We start from the raw sequence: 16,650 nt of genomic DNA on the forward strand, positions 1-16,650 counted from the left end.
CTGTTCCAAGATGGCAGCGCCCTGTTAATAAATGCAGATTATTGCTACGTAGATTGCAAGTGTTATGAATCACTTATTTGCCTCCTAACCCCAGCATAAGAATAAGACACCTACTTTATGAAGAAAAATATAATTATATATATAAAGACAATAACGGAAACTCGTAGTGTTTTCCAATGAACTAGCTTAGGAACTGATAGGTAGGCGACTTTAAACCTGGTGTGATCATTAGATTCGTGTTTGCACTCAAATATTGAGACAAAGCAGAAGAGGAATTATATGGGTTCTATAAATAATACAAGGGGTGTCATTTACTCTCCATGTGCCTGATTTTTCTTGGGAGGAGGAAAACACCCAAAACCATCGTTTTGATATACTTATGGCCTGAGCTTAAGAACCGCAAGACCTATGGAAATATAAATACGAATATTAGCTTTCTTGTCTCATTTCCTTAAAGCCATATTATAACATTTGCTGAGGAGGACGCCCTCACTGATTTTTTTAATTCATTTTTACACGATTATATTGTACTTTATTAAAATCAAGACTCTAGATGTTGTAGGTTTGTCAAAATCAGAGATTTTGACTAAACCGCCGGAACCGGCGTTTTATTTTTACGATGGAATTATTAGTCGAACGCATACACGATGTTCATAACACACAGTACGTACACGGCGTGCGGGACGGTGATCTACACAACAAAGGGTCGTACCATAACATGACCGAAGGAGTGGTACGTATTGGCGACATATGCGCTGGTAGTAAATTCCAATTTTCTTTGCTTTGCCTGAGTTGTTCGGCTCAAAAATAAAAGGGAATATATCTGACAGTAAGAACTAACATTTTATGGCAAAGAAATGCTAATCTATTTTGTATGAAAATGTTATAATATGGCTTTAATTAAAATGTATTAATATCAAGAAGTACACTGCAGTTAAATGGCTAAAACTGGAATATATAAGTCTTGTCACAACCCTCGCCTTGAGGTAATTACCGAAATAAATCGACATTGCTCACGTGATACGATGATGAGAAGTACATCTAGCTCGTTTCTATTCGGAGACTATCCATTGTAATTTTGTTCTCCATAGATCATTGTCCCAAACGTTATCGAGAGTAGTATATAGGTGGCGAACACATTATCAAACAATATGTAAAAATAATGGTCTATGCGCAGCGAGCTACACAAAATAATACAATGGACAGTCTAGGAGCACTATGGAAAGGATCACAACATACGATTGCGGAAAAAAGTTTTTACATAACACCATGGTGCGCCATTAAGAAACATTAAGAAACAAATTTAAATCGATTCAAATTATGAGTAAATTAGGATAACAACATTCATGAATATAATGTAACTGTTTTGCCTAATGCAAAGTACTTTGTTAGCTAGTACATGGATATAATAGTTCTTGAAAGATAATTTGACTTAACCCTGATCCTAACCTTAAAAACGCACAGGGAAGCTTCACAGTTAACCAGCGGTACCCATTTCAGGTCAAGCCGCTTGTGTGCAAGGCTATGACCAGAATGGAGCTTACCAAATAGACACTGGCTTAAAATATTCTTTAAAGATGTGCTTATACACAATTTCTAAAGATATAAATTTGATAAATTTGATTGTGTTCGATACCAATGATAGTGACATACGTCATTTAGAAATTCAACTCTTTGCAATGCATTAATCACAATGGTCACGAGTTAATACACTCCACAACCTCTCTTTTGATTCCGGTGCCCGGGAAATGTGAAAATCGCGTGGTGAGAGACGGCTGTTATTATTTGTTTTTAAGATATGAGTTTGTTTTAAATAAAACCACGCGATTCGTGCTTGATAATTCTTTTTCTAACATGTAAAGCATAATGTTGTGATTGCTGGAGACTTCTTTTAAGGGAATTTATTTCAAATAATATTTTCATACCACAGATTTCTGTAAAGAAGTTGTTTACCATCAATTTACTAGCGCCAGTAATTTTACTCTTACATCTCCGCTTTATCCGAGTGCTTACCCTAACACCCTAAAGTGCAAGTGGAAGATATCAAATACTGCTTACCATTTCACTCTCGTCGACCTTTTGGATGCAGATTTTGACAAGGGGGACGGGCTTGTCATAGGACTCGGAAAAATTAAACAGCAATGCCTCAGTGATTTCAATAAACGGAGCATCTGGTATTCCAAATTCAGTATCGATCGATTCCAAGGACATTTGGATTATATTTAATTCCGATCATGAAGGAAGGGCCAAAGGTTTCTTGCTTGTAATTCGAAGTGTTGATGAATTCAGTAAGGCAATTTATGTTGGCAGTCATCACAAAATAATACCTAAAATTATTCCTCTTCCTATGACTATGTGTTTATTTATTTATTTATTTATTTATTTATTTATTTATTTATTTATTTATTTATTTATTTATTTATTTATTTATTTATTTATGTGTTATTTATTGGAGTGACCAATCAAATGCACTGGCAGTGTACTCCCTTGGTTTACAGGTGTCATGATTATGAAAGAGACACGTTGATGGAGACCATGATATTTTTTATGTTAACATTTCTTATGTTAACCTCATTCAATTTTGTTTTTAGTTAATTGCAGCTCTAGTGAGTTCCAATGTACGTCAGGATATGGTTGTTTACCTGGTTATCTTGTATGTGACGGGAAAATATTATGTCAGGACGAATCAGACGAATGTGATTGTAGTAAGTCACACGCTTGTGAGGGTTCGAACTTATTTAATCTGTATTTTTACATGTTTTCGTAAAAGGCGATGGCTTGCTGCAAACATAGTTCTATCACAGTTAATGCGGGTCGGAGGGGAGCATGACCTAGTTTGCACTCATATAGTGACACAAATAAAGTTGACACACTTTGTTCTATACAGAAAATCCAAATGCTCCATATAATTGCTGTCATTTCCGAACCATGTGCATAATATGCCACGACAATTTCCTATTAGATCAATAAATCAATATTGCTAAGTACACTGCGTTTTTAAAGGTCAATGCCTCAAGGTGTATATGGGCGAACTTGAAGTACAGGTATCTGGAGAGGGAAGCAACGAGTTACCCCAAATCACAGCGGCAGGTAGTGACTTGGCCGCCGAGTGCGAATATGTATTTATTTTGGAAGGTTCGTGTTTGTTTTAAATTTTGGGGCGTTTTTCCAAAATTTGATATTTTTGGTAATATTTCAAAAAAGCGACATGCCAAAGACAACTCTATGGGCACATACATAGTTTGTTATTGTTATTGCAGTTCTTTTCCACATAACTACGTTACCATTCGCGTTGGTGATTTACTAATATTATATATTTTGTGACGGCAATTTGGCGTTTTCATTGCATTTTAAGCTTATCATGAAGGTTCGTGTTTGTTTTAAATTTTGGGGCGTTTTTCCAAAATTTGATATTTTTGGTAATATTTCAAAAAGCGACATGCCAAAGACAACTCTATGGGCACATACATAGTTTGTTATTGTTATTGCAGTTCTTTTCCACATAACTACGTTACCATTCGCGTTGGTGATTTACTAATATTATATATTTTGTGACTGCAATTTGGCGTTTTCATTGCATTTTAAGCTTATCATGAAATTAACGCGAATATCTAGTCACGCTCCTTTTAGAATTTTTACCCGATCGTCGGTTTTTGCAGGCAACAAAATGCAGATTGGCTCACGATAGATGTCGTATTCCTCTATGTGGGTCACTTGATGATAAAATTACTTTAAATTCCTTGTAACAACATACAAATTTTCGTCTGGAACAGGGTCTGAAACTGATTTTGGAACAGCTATAGGCTTCAGAGCCGTATCAAATCTAATAAAAAGCACACGACTGGCGAGTATGTTTTTATGTTTCCCGCACAAAAGCTTGCGTCTACATCTATACTATACTTCTTTGGAAACGTTGACCTTTGACCATTCTTTTGTATAATGCCCTGCTATGACCTTTGATATGTACGCTTGATTGGGTACTGTTATATCATCTACTTTATTGAGTTGTTTAGCACCTGGTCAGTAGATAATACTACAGGGATATAGTAGTTTAACTATGGTGTAAGCATGGTAAAAGACTCATCATTGATTAGGCGCGGACCCGGGCGCGGATATTAAAAGCACAGGTCTTTTGCGTGTATAGCAGAAAATTATAATAGAATGTTTGGAATTTTGTAACTAAAATACTAACTGCATTCTGCATTATGTACTTATCTATTTATTTAGGCCTATGCTTATTTATTTATTTATTTATTTATTTATTTATTTATTTATTTCTTTATTTATTTATTTATTTATTTATTTATATATTTATTTATTTATTTATTTATTTGGTATATTAGTAATTAGTAATATTCCATGATTCATCGGTTTATTATTGATTGTTGATAACTTGAAAACGTGATTTCATATTATAGTCCTAGTTTATAGGCCCCTATGGAACGTCTATTTATTTTGAATAGTATAAATAGGCCTATCAGTATTGATTTATTTTATTCAGCAATATCAAGGATTATTTTCAAACTTCTCACAGCTAATAGTCAGTTGACTCAGTGGTAACGCACTGAGTTTTACAACAGGGAGGTCGCTGGTTTGATTCACAGCTCTGCCTATTTTTTCAAAGCTGAGAAAAAATGTAACTCTGAACTACAAACCTTTTGGTGCGCGATCTCAGCTGGTCCTTTTCTGGTGACTGTGTCTGTTACAGGCACACTCCTTCTGGAATCCAAACTAGGTTCCCGCCCATCACACATCCCTTAAGTCGGCATAATTTCTTTCACTCGCATTTTAAGGTGCCTTTAACTCTGATATGGATATTGCTGTCTTTGTAAACTAAACCCCAGTTGTAAACTCCATAGAGTCTCTACTCATTCTGGGTCACATATTATTAACGGAACGTTGCCGGGTTAAGTAGATCGATGTAAGTGAGAAAATAGTATTACATAAATATAATTTGCTATTTTGTTTCTTTGTCATTTTGTATATTTAGATCCTTTTCCTTTTTGTTTGGATGGAGAAATATCACTATTGAATGGCCAAATGATAAAAATCACCAGTCCAGGTTATCCTAACAATCCACGATCTCAATATGCGTTTGACTGTTATTGGTACATCCATGCAATTAGTGATCTGGCCTATCGATTAGAGTTTGTAGAATTTAAACATAGTGGCAGAAATCCATTGCAGATGTATTTGAATACCGGAGCCGAAGCCAGTATTAATAAATATTGGCTTCTTTTTAAAAGTTTCACCGACAGGAAGTTACCTATTAATTCTATAACCATTGGAAATCAGTCAACAATTTCAATTCGGGTTAAAGAGATGAGACCACTGCCGGATCGGGAACACCGTGTGGCTTTCTTAACATACGTCAAAGCGTTGTCTTTAAAAGACAATGGTAATCTATCCTGTTTAAAAAACAATAATTTGTAACACGATTTGATCCAAGCAGTCCAAAGGAGGCAATTTTAAAGTTGCATATCAACTTGCAAACCAAACAAGTGTACCATTGCTGAAACACTTGCATGTGAAATTCCAATTATATCCGCATGCATATTAGGTATATTGTTATTCTTGTGTTTCTACTCCATCTCCAACTCCATTTTCTCCATACAAACACATCAAAGTGACAAGGCTAGCGCTAAAACTAACATTATAAAAAGGCCCAAGGGCCCATTATGTGACACGGGCCCAAATGTAAAAATACGAAGCATGTCGTTTCTTATCAAATAAAGCAGTCTCAAGACCCTTAGTAGGTACACTGATAGCCCTATTGGCACACTACATTTTATAAGTTCATATGAGCCTCATGTGTCATCTATTGTGGGCACAGGGGCCAAAATGTTAAAATAAGGGCAACAGAATGACATGGCTAGTTCTAAAACTAAAAGAGCGTTAGGGCTCATATGTGACACACCTTTGGGCCTTAACCCATAGATGTAGATTTTGTCCTTTTGGCACCAGATATTCGAGACAAGAGCCAGAGGCCCAAATGTTTAAACAAAGGACCGGTTGTTTCTTAGTAAATAAAGCAGCTCAGCTCTCTGATTTGGTATACTGACAGCACTTGAGCATTATACCGTAACGTACATTAAGTCAAATATTATGGCCCAAGACCCTAAATGTTCAAACAAACGGCAGTCGTTTCTCTTTAAATAAATAAGCTACAGCGCTCTGAGTTGGTATAACGATATCACTTGAGCATTATATTGTTGCATGTGTATAATCATGAGCCCAATAGCACTGTAAATTAATCCCATATGTCAAAAGTGCTCAGGCCCCCAGTTTTAAGGGCCGGTCGTTTCTCAGCAAATAAAGTAGTTTTATAGGACTTACACCACCGCGACACCTTGCTTTATACACCGATAACAAGCGGGTATAGCTTAATTTGTTTGCAAATTATTAGTCCCTCTAGTTTTCTTATGTATTTCTTTTAAATTGTTAAAATGGACCCCATGATTTTCGCAACTGCCGGCATGTGACTGTTGGTTCACATCGAGTAAAGAGTGTAAAGTATACCATAACTGAAAGTCCAGGATATTTGCATTTGAGAGCAAGAAAATATATACACTAAACAATCGTTTATTGGTAAATTGTGCCATGATGCAGTCATGGTCCATGGCAAAGGCGATTCGACCTTTGTGGCATTAAACCCAGTTAACAGGAAATCCAGTAAATCGATTCAGTAAAGCAAATAAGCTCATGCATTCGATCACTAACGGCAACAAGCTTCGGTCGATTACCCCAGCTGCAGCGTGTGTAAACTCTAATTTGCATAGAGGCTGTACGTGAAATTATTGATTGGCTCCAAACAAAGGATTTGAACCGGTGCACGTAATCATGGCGCAGTGCAGTCCATTCAATCAAATGTTGTCATCAACCTATTTGATCACAGTGCATTGTTATGTGTGTGAGACGAACTGTCGCGGTTGATTGCGATCAAACAAACGATGTCTTATGTATTACTTTGTTCCGTGATGAAAATCGTGATGTTTTATTCAATCACTCTTGAAAAGTGTATTTCTTTTGTAGGCCTATTACTTTGTTTTGTGATGAAAATCGTGATGTTTTATTTCATCACGCTCTAAACAATAATTATAGTTACATGCATTTCAAGAAAAAATCTTATTAAAACGGTAGGCCCTATGTTGTTTAGAAAAAATGTAGAAAGTGATGATGATGATGATGTCGATGATGATGTCGATGATGATGATGATGATGATGATGATGATGATGATGATGATGATGATGTCTCCAAAAGTGTCCCGGTTTGTTTTTCTTGCCCTAAATCGTGCGTATCTATTAATAAGGCACTTCAATAATCAATAATCAGTCCGTGACGGCCTCCACTAACTAGCTACTAACTTGGGTTTATGGGCGCTGATATTTCATATTCACTGTCACTTATTTATCAGAAAAGTGCGACCATTTGTCAATCACCTACAGTACCCAATTTCGGCATACTATATAAGAAACTCATCATGATGATTGCCAGAGAATAGTTAAAATGTAGCTTGTACCGTTTTTTTGTGGCATCCTTCAGAAGTGAGCGGTCCGATACCAATATTTTCGGTCAAATCTCCATTCAATTAACACGGGGAGTTGGCTAGCTATGCCTTGCCCTCACTCATATTTTACAAAAGTGCGACTATTTCTGAACATCTAACCTAGCTGTAATTTTAGGTCATGTTAGAGAAATATATTTGCTAGAAGTTTGGAGAATAGCTAACATATTGGCTGGTTATTTTTCACACAGTGATGTTAACTAGGCAAGTGCCCATTCTTCCAACATAGATCATTTGTAAAGGTCACGCGTCAATGGTGAGAGCACTGTGTATTGTGTATAGGAAAACGGACAGTAACTGCAGTATGCTTTACAAATCCACTTGATTACTCACGTTTTTAGACGTTTCATCTTCCGTCGGAAGACTTCATCAGTAAAGTGATGAAGCAGCAGCACTCCTACTCTCATCTCCAGAGGGTTTAGTTCTTTGTTCTGGCTGTTCATATACATAATTGAGTGAGTATGTCCCTTCATCGCGGTTGATAACGTTGGCCCCCATTTTCTGATCCACATTGCTTCTCTAATCCATCTGGTTTGCTTGCATAAGTATTTGTCGATTACTTTAGCTCCCTCACAATCAATGACATGGTTTTGCTGTGATACATGGTCTGTGATGGCGGACTTGTTAATTTCATCGACCGACTCCTTTCGAACAACGTGCGTGAATTTCCTCCCTGTTAGCTTTTTCAGATTATTTAAAATGTTCTTTCAGTCTTACCCCGAAAGGTCTGCCGGTTTCAACAATGTACGACTTCTTGCAGTTTTTGCATGATATTTCATAAACACAATCGCAAGTTTTGGTGGCTTCTATTTTGTCTTTGGGGTGCACGAGGTTTTGTTTTATCGTATTGTGTGGTCTCATCGCTGTCTGAATGTTATGCTTTTTAAACACTCGTTGCGGTCTTTCAGACACACCTTGGACATATGGTATCACTACCATGCCCTTACTACTTTCTCTGTTCTTGTCCTCTGCTTTCTTCTTCGCTTTGGTCTTATCTCTGATCTGATGTTTTACTTTTTCAATCGTCCATTTAGGATATCCACATTAATTTAGCGCATATTTGATGTGTTCCTCCTCCTGTTGTTTATCCTCCTCTTCCGTTACAATCGCGTCTTTCCGATCTTGCAATGTTCTGACTACTCCCAATTTCTGGTTTAAGGGATGTTGCGAAGCAAAATTGAAATATTGGTCGGTGTGCGTTTTCTTTCTGTACGTTGTTGTCTTCACCGAACCGTCTTCTTTCCGATTAATCAGCGTCTTCCGACGGAAGATGAACGTCAAAAACGTGAGTAATCAAGTGGATTTGTAAAGCACAATATTGACCAATAATTGATATCTAACAGTGCTGATGAGCTTATTCAAAAAGGTACTAAACAATCGTGTCAAAATTAGAATTTCTCAGCAAATGTTACAATAAGGCTTAAAGTTACATAAAATTGTTTTGATGTGCATTGTTTTGAAGTTACTTGGGCATGCAGGTTTGGTGAATTTCGATGTCAATCAAACGACTCTTTTATTACAATATGTCTGTTCAGTCACGAAGTATGTGATGGTTTCAAACACTGCGCTTTTTATGTTACTGGTAAAATGGACGACGAGGAAGATTGCCGTAAGTTTATTATTCTTATAATAATAATAATAATAATAATAATAATAATAATAATAATAATAATAATAATAATAATAATAATAATAATAATAATAATAATAATAATAATAATACAGGTTATCCTCATTCTTATTATTAATATATCTTTAAATCAGGCAAAGGGGTTAAAAATGTAAATATAGTTGATTTTAGACCATGCGCAAAAAATGTGTCGCAACGCGAAAGACGACGTTTGGAGGTCCATAAATGTATAAAGGGAACCCTTTACAACTTTGAAAAGTATGTATCCTGGGGTACTTATTTGTGTAGAATTCAAATCTGGCATCAGAAAACTTGTAACTCCTTTACTGTAAAAGATATAGGGCCCTGAAAATGCAACTTCGTCCATCCAGGACCAACTTTGGGGGGGTCAGAACTCCAAAAGTAAAAATCGACGCTAAAATGATTTTTACTTTTGGAGTTCTGCCCCCCCAAAGTTGGTCCTGGATGGACGAAGTTGCATTTTGAGGGCCCTATATCTTTTAAAGTAAAGAAGTTACAAATTTTCTGATGCCAGATTTGAATTCTACACAAATAAGTACCCCAGGACACATTTTTTTATGCTGACCCCCCTAAATTTCAAATTGATGCCACGGGAAAACGAAATGGAGTGTGAAGCTCAAATTTTCGGGATTGTACTTTCTCATCAATATCTACCACCACACAGAAAAAGAAAAAAAATGAAGAGGTGCTGCGGTGCACATCCCTGGAGTTGACATGGAATGGGTCATTTGCTGTTTTTATAACAAAATTATCACTAAAAATATTGGAAAATAGAAGCAAATATAAATGCACCAACCTGTCCGAAAAATGAATCAAGACTACGCGACGCGAACGCGTGTGAAAGCACTGCTTGTAGTACGCAGAGTGCACATTATACACAATCAATGCATGGTTTGGATTTATCTAACGCTAGCTCTGATTGGTTCTCTCTATCTAAGATTGTATGAAAATCAATTTATGCTTACATTTTTACAGATTGTGGCCAACTGGATGTATATTTGAATATTGGACAAAATAGTAATTTGATACCAACTCTCTCATTTAATGAAATCAAAGGACTTCAAACTTACTCAAATGATGTAATTTGCACTCAATATATTCACAACTCTATTACTAAAGAACTCATTGTACTTCGAATTCTTCACTTTGATTTGGAAGAAGATTTTGACTTCCTTATTATAGGTCATGGTAAAGATACAACTGATAAAAAGTCCGTCATTACATCATTAACAGGAAAAACTAAGTTACGCACAATGACTTCGAGAAAGAGACACGTGTGGCTCACTTTTCTTACCGATTCATCTGGCGTGCAGACAGGATATGACATACTTATTACATTGGTGAATCCTGAAAGAGATGAAAAAGGTATCAATGTATTTTCGTTACTTTTACAGTTTAACAGTCGAGTTACTGATTAACCTAGTTGCGAACGGCAGAGGCTTGACAAATAAGAGATGATGTAACATTAATTTTCATTCTTTCCGTCCCAAATGTCCCTCAAAATAGGGAGGGGGGGGAGTCTGTCTCATTAGAATATACATACGCCGGGTCAGAATTATTTATTGTCTTTATTTTGTTTACTTTTCCTATTTATATTTTAAAACTTTTAGTATGGTTGCTTCCTAATATTGTGCCACATGTTCTAATTTCCTGTGATCTTTGAAATATATTTTATATTAGAAATATGCCTTGAGGATGAATATAAATGCGGGAGTGGTTTCTGTATCGATGTCTCAGGCGAATGTAATGGTTTTCAAGACTGTCCTAAAAACCACGCAGATGAGCAATTATGTGGTTAGTAATGCGGTTTCTCTCTTCTCTCCGTTATCACCTTTATAATTTCTCTGACTCTCTGATTTTTACTTTACTCCTCAACCATTTATCTTTTTTTTATCCTCATCTTAGAATTATCATGATTATAGCACTGATCAAATACTTGTATGTCCATGTCTTGTTGTTTGCTTTGCAGCTTATACAATGTGCCCGGGACACTTTTTATGTAAAAGGCACCTGACGTCCGCTACGAGCAACGCATTTTGTATATCAATGCATCAAGTCTGTGATGGAGTCAACCATTGTCCAACAGGGGAGGATGAGACAAACTGTGGTAATTCAAGTTTTATATTCCAAGTATTTTGACGCAAGAGGGAAAACGGCTTAAGGTTAGCCGAGAGTTTTTCATGCGCTTGATTTCAGAGGGGCGTATGTTCATAACAGAAACAGCCATGCAGAAAATGATCAAGCGTACTATACTGGGACGTAGGCCTACTTTACAATAGAATATTGATCCACGGTCAAGACATGAAACTTGGCTTAGCTCGTGCCCGGAGCTCGTGATTCGGGGGCGGGCGGGGGTGTCATGAGGGGCGGCATGCCGGGTCGGATGCCGAGGGAGGGGCACACGCCGTTTTCGGCAATTTTCATAAGGATTTTATAAATGTTAAATATAACATCAACAACAGTATCAAAAAGCAATTATTTGCAAATCGAATTTGGGAAGAATATTCAAAAGACAGACTTAGCAGGCCTACAAATTTCTGAATTATATAAAGTGAAAAACAATCAATCACGATTCACTGCAGTCAGCGAATCAATCAAATAAAACTAAAAAGAAAGGAGCAAGAAAGAATAAAGAAATAGTGAAAAAGAGAAAGAAAGAGAGAGAGAGAAAGAAAAAGAACGACAAAGAAAGGAAGAAAGAGAGAAAGAAATTTAAAAAAATGAAAAAAGAAAAGAGAAAGAAAAGAGGAAAGAAAGAAAGTAAAAATGAGAAAAGAGAAAAAAAGGAAAGAAAATTCAGCCACACGGGGACTCGAACCCACAAAAATTGTTCATAACAGATTCACAGTCCAACGCCCTATCCACTCGACCATACATCAGCTTACGAAATTTCTTGTTCTCGAAGCGGATATGTAACTATTGATGCAATTACTTAATGATTACAATCGCGTCCGCACAATGGCTCTTAGAATAAACACGCATGTCGGCGCTGAAATTTTGAACGAAGTGATGGAGGAAAAACCTCGTTTTTTGCAATACTTCAATTTGGAGTGAAAATCAAATGGGATAGCAATTGGCAGAATGTTGAGAAATAATGTAGGTATTCAGATGTCTAAATTAACGCCCCGTTATCAAGATATCGATAATTTCACAAAACATTTTTTTCTCAGACAAGATTCTCGAAAATTTTCCCCAAAAACGGGCTTTTTAAATTTAATCGGTACTGTATTTGGTTCTTCCCCATGGCAACATTATTTCTTTAATCGATTTGTAGTACAATACAAAAAAGGAGAAAACAATCACTCGGCGTGGTTTTATACGGAGCGAACATTTGAAAAAACTGCATGGAACGTGTTTTTGATCTTGTGAACATGGTGCGTAAAAATGATTTAAACGAAGGATTTTCAAACGGATTCTAAATTTTTTTTTATTTTTACAAAAATAATGTAAAGATACATCCATGCACCAACATTTGACTCACTGCGATATTTGATTGCTGAGAAAACGCGGTTTTAGAGAACAACTTTATACGTCTTTTATACGTTTTTATACGTTTCTTCGTGTAACCTTAAAGTGTGTGTATGGTATGGCTCCAATACTAGTTGTTTTGAGGCTGAGGCCCCGTCAGCGCGAATTGTCTAAATATCAGATGATGAAGCTATAACGATTCCTAATGGTATTTCATGAATATAATAATGAAAATAAGAAGTAGAAAGATTAAAATATTCAACTGCACTCACCAGGTTATTTCCCAAAATATTTCCGACCAACTGCTTCCTTCCTCAGTGGGTAATGGTGTGTGAGATGCTGAGATCAGTGTTTCTAGAAGATGTTCTACTAGAGTTGCCAGTTGGTTTCACTGATTTCACTGGTTTCACACACCATTACCCACTGAGGAAGAAACCAGTTGCTTCTGAAATGGAAAATAATCTGGTGAGTGCAGTTGAATGTTTTACTATTTCTACTTCTTGTTTACTACCTGCACGTATGAACCTACACAACACAACTGAATAATGTAAATGTATTTCTATGCACTCAGTGACCACACGATGCCCCGCTGAATGTACGTGCTCTTATATTGGAATAGATTATGTAACTTACTGTCGGAATTGGAATATGCAAACCGTTCACAATGTGGCTCGAATTACGAGCATCTTGTAAGTGTCGTTATACTAGAGAGATTGCGATGTTCCAAACGCTGCACGTGGACCGTACGTTTTCACGTACGTTTTTACGTACGTTAATACGGTGTTAAATATTGCTAGTCTCGGTTCCAAACTGGATTGTGCTCATTCGTCACGAAGAAGAACAAGTCGGCTGGAATAAAGACTATAAATCTGATCTAATCTAATCTAGGTCGATAGAGGGCACAGTGATTGAAAAATTAACAGTAAACAGTAAGCGCAGGCTATTGAGTCTCTGCCTAATTCAAACAGCCCGCTTTTGATTTTGACTAAAATTTTGACTTAACATGCTGCTTAAACTTAATTGTATTTTTGTGCTCCCTAAATATTAGAGTTGCCCAAAAACACATGGTAGATTAAAGATCACTACATCCATATATCATGACTTTACTTTCAAAATGACACTTTTTCGTTATAAAATTGGGCGCGTTTCATGAACTTCGACATGGAGGTAAATTCAGCATATTTCAACGTAGCATCTGCGTTTTACGTATACTACGTTGGAATCCAAAATGGGAAATCGCAATGTCATTTTTTGTACGCTAAGTATCACACACATTTCAATGGGCAATCTCTATGTATGGACATCGCGTATAAATTTAGTCGATTTTCAACACATTGCTGTACCTTTATTGTAATGATTTGTTACAAACAAAATAAATCACTATAGTAATTAGACTGTCCTTCGTATGTTCATTATAATTGAATGTCTTTAACATATTGTTAAATGGACAAATTTTGTGCATTTTCAACGATGTATCTACGTTTATTTCGGACGTGGAAAATCTTCAAAACTGGCTAAATACATGACCTCGCTTCGATACTGGAGAGTGGTTTTGAATAGATCAACGTACGTCCGATACCTTCGTTTGGAAATCGCAATCTCTCTACTATAATTTTTTCTCACTAAACGTATAAAGACTTTATGAAGCTCAGCAACGGACATTATCAATCTCGATTACCGGTTCACAGTAACTGTTGATACTCGGGTAATCTGCAGTAGTCATGATTGACTAAGTTGCTCGAACTGTAAGAAATTAGGATTTACAGTATATCCCAATTTCTTGAGCTTGCGTCATTGCTTTCCGATCATCGTATGGTAATAACGTATTGCATCATAGATAAATTCAAAAGAATTTAGTTAATCACTCTATTGAGAGACCATTTCATTATCCATTTTACACCCCTGGGTAATTTCACACGGGTAAATTTTACTCCAGAAAGAGTTTAATTTACGGTGCCCCTAATTACCGCATCTTCACTCTTTCATCATGGGATTGATCACAATCGCAAGCAGTTAAGGTGAATTTATACTGGTGTTTAGCCAATGAGGTGGAGCGCTTTTTGTTGCATCTCATTGGTCATATACCAGCGATGGAGTACAGATTCAGCTTTGTTGTCGTCTTTTAAAGTAAAATAATAATGACATTCAATTATTTATATTATGCTAACGCATCAGCTGACATAAACCAGGTCAAAAATTCGAAATAAAGAAATTTGCCTTTGATTACAAAATCCAATTTGTAATGTGCCTTTGTACGACACTAATTAATGTTATTATGCATACAGTATCCTGACAGGAAGAACCACAACGACATCGATAGGGAGTGCCATCTTTAAATCCTTTCGACATTTGAGATATTTGTGAGTTACACGCGTATTCACGACAATTTATACACACACAACCCATTCACTGTTATACACTTGTTATTCTGGGACTTATTAAGAATGGGCAATTCCAGATGAAGCCCATACACCCCTTATGGAATTAAGACATAACTTTAATCTCCCACACAGGTAGTGTGAATTTCAAATGGGGTTCCTTGAACGGATGACTCCATTTAATATCTACCCATGTGTGGGAGATTAAGGACACTTTTCCCATGGGGGGGTGTAAAAGGGTCTTGTGACTCTCAATTGTTAACCCCAAACATGCCAAATTTAACAAAATCTGACGAAGCAAAACCACTGCGCGTGCATGCATTCCACGTGACGGAATGACACAATCACTCACATACACGCAAGGTTTTGATGACCAGGCCAGCGAAATCACTGCGGCCACAGGACGGCGATGCACTGCTTGCCATAAGGTGGTTCTCTGGGGTCGAAACCCGGAGGGTACCAAGCAACTTCTTTGTCCACCTTCTCTTCTTTCTTGCTCTTTCTTCCCTTGCTGAAAGTCAAAAACCAATAATTGGAGGCTTAGCTTTAATGATATTCAAGAAAGCATATATGCTCTAGTATTATCGCAATCAGCAACTTCAAATTTGATCATATTATATGTTTTATTTTTCTGTTTTCCTTTCGGAGGTCTCTACGCAATAACATGATTAATGGAATTCAAAGCGATGCATTTCAAGGACTCGATCAATTGACTTGGCTGTATGTAAAATTGTAAATAAATATAATCAATCGTTGAAATCTGGACTTATTTTCTTAAAATCTTAAGTTTAATTAAAAGTAAAAGTCATGAAAGAAAACAGTTGGCGATCACTTCAAGTGATTTCACTTCACTCGCAGTTATATTATTTAAGTGATATATCTTGCAATGATAGAAACTTATATGAGTATATCGTGTTACAGGGTGTCCCAGAATGATTTATACCGGGAAAGTTGGTTTGTTTAGGTATGAGGAGCATTACTATTGGTAGTATTGTTTTAAATTCTAAAAATTATATATATTTAGGTTTCTTAGGAATTTTAGACTTAAAATTTGAACGTTTCTAATAGAAGTTACAGGATATTGTGCAAAAATAGTGAATTCCAAATTTTGACAAAACTACCTATTTTGAAAACCTGTAAAATTACTAACCGTTCACCACAAAGTTATTTGGAAAATGTTATGCAGTATATTTGTTGTGTCCTGTTCTTAATTCTACTAAATAGTTGATATCTATCGATTATTTATGATGTTACGAAGCAATCCTTGTATGGAACAAAAGATTTATGCTTGAGTGACCTTAAACTACTATACTATTTCTATACCGGCAGTTTTGAAGATAATTATGGCGATGTGTGAGTTTCATCATTTAAAATGCCGGCAGAGATGGATTTTTAATAAAAGTATAGAGAAGGTTCATCCTTAGTGTCACAGCATGTATTTATGTCCATAGTAAACCACAGCTACGTAACGGAGGATCCTTGAGGAAGTTATATCCTCTATAATAATGACATTTGCGGGTAAAAATTGTTGTAAAAGTCATATTGAAATGTTTCACTTTATCCCATATCAAGAATTATCCAGCGTTGT

Source organism: Amphiura filiformis, chromosome 20, assembly GCF_039555335.1.
Source record: "Amphiura filiformis chromosome 20, Afil_fr2py, whole genome shotgun sequence".
NCBI classification, from domain to species: domain Eukaryota; kingdom Metazoa; phylum Echinodermata; class Ophiuroidea; order Amphilepidida; family Amphiuridae; genus Amphiura; species Amphiura filiformis.